The sequence below is a fragment of the Callorhinus ursinus genome, unplaced genomic scaffold (assembly GCF_003265705.2).
Source record: "Callorhinus ursinus isolate GAN/ISIS: 27379988/994484 unplaced genomic scaffold, GSC_fseal_2.0 scaffold82, whole genome shotgun sequence".
Classification (NCBI taxonomy): domain Eukaryota; kingdom Metazoa; phylum Chordata; class Mammalia; order Carnivora; family Otariidae; genus Callorhinus; species Callorhinus ursinus.
In genome coordinates this window covers 1,712,790-1,720,242 of record NW_027397144.1, presented here as the reverse complement: position 1 = coordinate 1,720,242, position 7,453 = coordinate 1,712,790, and positions in this window count along the sequence as shown.

Here is a 7,453-nt window from a genome sequence, read left to right as displayed (position 1 = left end):
CACACACACACACACACACACACACACACACACACACACACACACACTCACACACTCTCTCTCTCTCTCTCTCTCTCTCTCTCTCTCGCTGTACTTGTGTGTCTCCAGGAGAGAGTCGCAGCCACCTTCCCCCTGCACCTGCCTGTCTGGGCAGCCCCACTCTGCCAGGCCCCTCTCACTTAGCTTCCCCCTCCTGAAAACAAGCAGGAGCTGTTGTTCATAATGGCTTCTGTTTCTGGAGGGCTCATTCCATGCCAGGCACTGTGCCAAGCACAACCATTTAATCCTTACTGCCACTTTCTTGGGGTGGAAACGTACAGGCCCATTTTATAGATAAGGAAACTCAAGGTTCAGAGAGACCAAGCCACTCTCCCAGGGCTAAGCTGCCCCTGCTGCTCCCGCTGCCCCCAGATCCTTCCACATGTATTTCCTGGGCACCCAAACACGCTCCCACCTCAGGACCTTTGCACTAGCAAAGGACACATTTCCAAAAGATGCCTGCATGGCCTCTCCCTCACTTCCTCTGCTCAAATGTCACCTACTTTGGGGAGGCCCTCCCTGACCCGGACCTGCTCTAATAGCATCTTCCACCCCCAGGCTGACTGGGAGAGGATAGGCATGAGGGAACTATTCCCTTAGTGTTTGCACCTGACAGTGGCTGTGTCTGCCTCCATAATAACTTTCACTTTAAAAAAATCGTTTTTAGGGCGCCTGGGTGGCTCAGTCATTAAGCGTCTGCCTTCGGCTCAGGTCATGATCCCAGGGTCCTGAGATCGAGCCCCGCATCGGGCTCCCCGCTCCACGGGAAGCCTGCTTCTCCCTCTCCCACTCCCCCTGCTTGTGTTCCCTCTCTTGCTGTGTCTCTCTCTGTCAAATAAATAAATAAAATCTTTTTTAAAAAAAATCACTTAGGTAGGGCACCTGGATAGCTCAGTTGGTTAAGCATCTGCTCAGCAGGGAGCCTGCTTCTCCCTCTCCCTCTGCCGCTCCCCCTGCTTGTGCTCTGTCGTGCTCTCTCTGTCAAATCAATAAATAAAATCTTTAAAAATATATCATTTTAAAGCCCCCATTTACACCTGAAACTAATATAACATTGTATGTTAAGTGTATTTTAATGACAAAATAAAATAAATTTTAAAAAACCACCCACCAAGGGCGCCTGGGTGGCTCAGTTGGTTAAGCGACTGCCTTCAGCTCAGGTCATGATCCTGGAGTCCCGGGATCGAGTCCCACATCGGGCTCCCTGCTGCTCAGCGGGGAGTCTGCTTCTCCCTCTGACCCTCCCCCCTCTCATATGCTCTCTCTCTCCCTCATTCTCGCTCTCTCAAATAAATAAAAATCTTTAAAAAAAAAAAAAACAAAGCAAACCATTTAAAAAAAAACAAAAAAAACAAAACCACCCACCAATCTCTATCTCCTTTCCAGGCTTTCTTTTTCTTATCTCCTATTTGCTTACATCTATCTCATCCTATGAGAATAAAAGCTCCACAGAGGCTGGGTTTTGCGTGTTTTGTTCAGTGCTCTAGCTCCAGTGGCCAGTACAGTGCCTGCACGCAACAGGGGCTCAAAAAAAGGCTCCCCGGAAAAATAGAATTAAAGTTGGTGAGCCAGGACTCGAACCACATTTGTCTGAAATGTTGGTGTTTAACCACGCACAAAGGAAGGGCCTACTTTGCAGGCACTTCCTGGACTAAGGACAGTTGAGCTGGGTGTCTCCTTTGTGTTTCCATTCCAACCTTCCCCTAGAAGACCAGCTGGAGGTTGGATAGGGGGATGGGTCACAGGCTGCGGCTGGGGTTATGTAGGTCATTCTACAGCTGCCCACTCCCTTGTCCAGCCGTGAGCTTTGCAAGATGTTTTGTAGGAAAAACATCTGGTTGAACAAGAGGAGCCTTTTTACAGATGTGGCCCGCTGACTGCCAGATGGGCAAAATTCAGAACACCTGACAACAGGTGGTGCTGGGGAAGCTGTGAGAATGGCGTGGGTGGGTGTGGGCAATTTGTGGATAGCTTTCAAAACGACAAGTGTCCTTACCTTTTCTGGTGGTTAATTTTATATATCAAGTTGATTGGGCCATGGGGTACCCAGATAGTTGGTCAAACATTATTCTGGGTGTGTCTGTGAGGGTATTTGGGGATGGGATTCATATTTGAACTTATAGACAGTAAAACAGATCGCCTTCCCCAATATGGATGGGCCTCAATCAGTCAGAGGCCTGAATAGAACAAAAAGGCTGACCTTTTCTTTTCTTTTAAGATTTTTATTTATTTGACAGAGAGAGAGAAAAAGAGAGAGGGAACACAAGCAGGGGGAATGGGAGAGGGAGAAACAGGCTCCCTGCTCAGCAGGGAGCCCGATGCAGGACTCAGTCCCAGGACCCTGAGATCATGACCTGAGCCAAAGGCAGATGCTTAACAACTGAGACACCCAGGCGCCCAAAGGCTGTCCTTTTCTATCCAGTAAGAAGAAACTCATGGGATGCCTGGCTGGCTCAGTCAGTAGAGCATGTGACTCTTGATCTTGGGGTTATGATTTTCAGTCCCACATTGGGTGTAGCGATTAGTTAAAAATACAATCTTTAGGGCGCCTGGGTGGCTCAGTCATTGAGCGTCTGCCTTTGGCTCAGGTCATGATCCCAGGGTCCTGGGATCGAACCCTGCATTGGGCTCCCTGCTCAGCGTGGAGCCTGCTTCTCCCTCTCCCACTCCCCCCTGCTTGTGATCTCTCTCACAGACAAAAATAAATAAAATCTTTCTAAAATAATAAATAAAATCTTTAAAAAGAGAGAGAAGAAGAAACTCCTCGTATGTGATGGCTTTGAGCCGGGATGTTGGTCTTTTCCTGCCTTCGGACTGGAATTGAAACATCAGCTCTTCTTGGGTCTCAAGCCTGCCAGCTGTGACACTGGAACTTATTGGCTCCCTGGGTTCTCGGGGCTGCAGACTGAGACTAGAACTACATCGTCTGCTCTCCTGGGTCTCCAGCTTGCCAACTGCAGATATTGGACTACTCACCCTCCATAATCATGTGAGTCATTTCCTTATAATAACACACACACACACACACACTGTCTCTGTCTTTGCTGCTCTTTATTCTGTTGGTTCCATTTCTCTGGAGAACCCTGCTATCTAATATAACTTTTGATCCAGAAAAATCTCTTTTTTTAGAATATACCTAAGAAGTACAAGTGTAGGTGTGAAAAGAACATTTATTGCAGGGACCTTTTAAGAACATTTTTACCCTGTAGATCCATCAACAGGGAACAGGTGAGACAGACACAGATGAAGGCAGAGCATGCAGCATTTTGTGTCAATGACATAGCAACCCTGTGGTGCTGTGGTTAAGAGTAGGGGCAAGGGGGGTCCTGGATCCATATTCCATGGGTTTGGGGCATGCCCTGGTGCTTTCTGGCTGTGTGACCTTGGATAGGTATCTTAACCTCTCTGCGATTCAGTTTCCTCCTCTGGAAAATGGGCCTATTGATAGTGCCCGCTTCCTAGGTTTATTTCCTAATTTTTTATTTTGAGATAATCTTAGACTTACAGAAAAGTTGCAAAAATAGCACAGAGAATTCCCATATACCCTTCACCTTGCTGCCCCCACTGTTAACATCTTACATAACCATAGTACATTTATTAAAACTAAGAACTTAACCTTGATACAATACTATTAATAAACTACAGACTTGATTTGGATTTCTCCAGGTTTTCTACTGGTCCTTTTTCTGTTCCAGGACCCAATCCAAGATCTCTCATCGCATTAGGTTGTCATGTCTCCTTAGACTCCTCCAGTCAGTGACAGAGCCTCAGTCGTTCATGACCCGACACTCTTGAAGGGAGCCGGCCAATAACTGTGTAGACTATCTCTCAGTTTGGTTTATGTTGATTAGATTGAGGTTTTCACATTACTGGGAAGGATACCAGAGAGGTGATGTTCTCTTTTCATACCAGGGGCTTATGATGTCACGGTGACTCACTGCTGGTGATTTTAACCTCCGTCCCCTGGTTAAGGCGCTGTCTGCCAGGATCCAACCCTGTGAAGCTGCTATTTTTCCTAGGGTTGTTTTGAGGACTCTGCGTTAAAGGGTCTACATCGGGGCTCCACACACACTGTGGTGCTCTGTGTTAATAAATACAAAAAAGAAATATGTAAACGCCTGTGTTTGAATCCGTTACTTCTGTAAGGCTAAATAAGAAAACGAGAGCCGTAACTGCCTCAACAGGAGAAGGGATACACTGGGGGCTCGCAGGTCCGCGACACCACCATCACCCACGCGTGCCCTCACCCACGTCCCAGCCGAGCAGAGCGGAAGTGCGCCTGCGCAGAGCTGGGCCCTGGAGCCAAGGGCAGAAGCTCTCCCAGCAGCTGCCCACGTGGCTGTCAACGTGCTGGAGTGGGGCGCACCAGCCCCCCTGGACCGGCAGCTGATTGGCTGGAGCGCCTTTCAAGCCTGGCCAATCACAGGAATCTTGATGAGGCGGAAGTGCGGCGGCTGCGCAGTCTTTGAGGCATCCTACCCGGCGCTGAGTAGCCTCTTGTCCCCCCGGGCAGCGCCCTGCGTCGCGGAGGCCAAGGGACTGCAGATATGGCTTTTCGGAGGTGGATAACTGTCCTCGCCTGGAGCCTCTGTTAACTGCCAGGCCTCTGTTTTATGTGTTAATCCTCTTGGGTTAATAGCCTTCAACTGGAGCTCCCCGCTCCCCCGCCCCCCAGCCCAGGAGACCCGAACTCCAGTCTGACTTCATCTCTTATCACTTGTTTTTTTTTTAAGTAGACTTTTTTTTTTTAATGCCATCTTATTGTTCCCGTTTGTACTTTTTTTTTTTTTTAAGATTTTATTTATTTATTTGACAGAGACAGAGATAGCAGGAACACAAGCAGCGGGAGAGGGAGAAGGAGAAGAAGGCTTCCCGCCGAGCAAGGAGCCTGATGTGGGACTGGATCCCAGGACCCTGGGATCATGACCTGAGCCGAAGGCAGACGCTTAAGGCCTGAGCCACCCAGGCGCCCTAAAGTAGACTTTTAAAAAATTGTGGTAAAATGTACATAACATAAAATGTACCACTTTAAGTGTCCAGTTCTGTGTTACTAAGTACGTTCACATTGTTGCGCAACCATCACCACCATCCATCACCACCAATCTTAATGGAGAGCTTGATGAATGTTTACATACATATACACCCATGTAATCATCACATAGCTCTAGCCATTAAATATTTCTTTTTAAAATTTCTTTATTAATGTCAACATTTTGTTAATCACATGTAGCATTTTACATTTTTACTTCATGAAAATATGTGCTTCCTTGGAAAATTCTAAGTACTTGGAGAACTTAAGTTTCTCTCTTTTTTTAAGATTTTATTTATTTATTTAGAAAGAGAGATCGCGGGAGTGCATGCCAGTGGGGCAGAGGGAGAAAGAGAGAGAGAATCTCAAGCAGACTCTGCACTGAGCACAGACCCCAATGCAGGGCTCAATCCCATGACCCTGAGATCATGACCTGAGCCAAAACCAAGAGTCAGATGCTCAACCAACTGAGCCACCCAGACCCCCAGTTGGAGAACTTAAGTTTCTTTACCTGTCCTCAAATTAATTTTACATTTCCTTCTGGATCCAGCACACAACATGATTTTTTTTTAAGATTTTATTTATTTATTTGACAGCGAGAGAGAGATAGAGCACAAGCAGGCAGAGGGAGAGGGAGAAACAGGCTTCCTGCTGAGCAAGGAGCCCAACATGGGGCTCGATCCCAGGACCCTGGGACCACGACCCAAGCCAAAGGCAGCCGTTAACCGACTGAACCACTCAGGTGCCCTGAATTTGTTTTTTAAAATGTATTAATATTTGTTGAATTAATAAATGTATTTTGATGCTTTGTTTGAAATGGCAGATTGACAGAAGGCATAAATCTGAATACTTAAATTATACACAGGACACAGAGATTCCGGCTCTACACACAAGCAAGAAGGGATTAAAATATTTTTTAATTACAAAAGGTAAACGTTCCGGAGCACCTGACTGGCTCAGCCGTTAAGCGTCTGCCTTCAGCTCAGATCATGATCCCAGGATCCTGGGCTCGAGCCCTCATAGTGCTCCCTGCTCAGCAGGAAGCCTGCTTCTCCCTCTCCCACTCCCCCTGCTTGTGTTCCCTCTCTTGCTGTCTCTCTCTCGGTCAAATAAATAAACAAAATCTTTAAAAAAAACAAACAAAAGGTAAATGTTCCAAGTTCAAAATAGGTTAACATTAACAAGATAATACATTTGATCTTACCTAAAAGGCCAAGATGCCATTAATGTTAACAAGATGATAGACACAATTATATCCTAAGCAGTTTTGAGGTTGCACTTAAATTTTTTTCAAGCTGCAAGTAGTCGTAAAATGTTTCTATAGAACAAGGGTCTTTTGTCTGTCTCCCCGAAGGACTTGTCTGTGCTCACTGTTCCTCCTCCATGCTTAGAACAGTATCTGTTACAAAGGCAGCGGTCAATAAATTCCCGTTGAGTGAATCTGAGTCCTCTCATGGTGGGGTGGGAAGAAGCCACAGGTTCCTACACACAGCTCCCCACACCCTTTGGCCGAGGGTCCAAGTCTGCAGCAGGATTGAAGAAGCTCTTCTAGATCTTTTCAATAACTTCCCACTCTCTGCTCGGGGTCATGAGATTTCCCTTGCCTCAGGCCTTGGACAGTGTGAAGTGGTACATCCACAGCATGCCGAGGATGTCCAGGGCCAGCAGAGCCAAGGTCAACACCCCTCACATTTGAGAATGGCCTCACAATGATGCCAGCTACATAGACTATAGCAAGGCCACTAATGAGTTTCAGGGGCAGCTCGCTGTACTCAGGAACCAACTGTGGGCAGGTGAGTTGGAGGATCGGAGGCTGAAGGAGAGGGAGGGGGATGCAGGAGAAGACCAGAAAGGCCCCACATGTCCCCAAACCCAAGTACCCAAGATTAACGAAGGGCTTTGAGCAGACACACACTGGCATAGACGTCTGCCAGGTAAAGCAGACTGCCCTGGGGCTGGGAAAAGATGGGGAAAGGTAGTGGCAGGGTAATTAGTCAGGCATGCGGAAGGCAAGCCACATGGGGCTGTCACAAGGGACTGTTGGTAGGGTTTCAAGATTGGGATGAGCATCAGGCCCATTCATGCATTAATTTAGTCATTGTTGTAACTAACATCTATTGAGTACCTACCATGTCTAGGCCCTGTCCATAGAGCTGGGGACACCACACATAACAAACAGAATCCAGGGGCGCCTGGGTGGCTCAATTGGTTAAGCATCTGCCTTCGGCTCAGGTCATGATCTCAGGGTCCTGGAATCGAGCCCCGCATCGGGCTCCCTGCTCAGCCGGGAGCCTGCTTCTCCCTCTCCCACTCCCCCTGCTTGTGTTCCCTCTCTCGCTGTCTCTCTCTCTCTCTGTCAAATAAATAAGAAAAATCTTTAAAAAA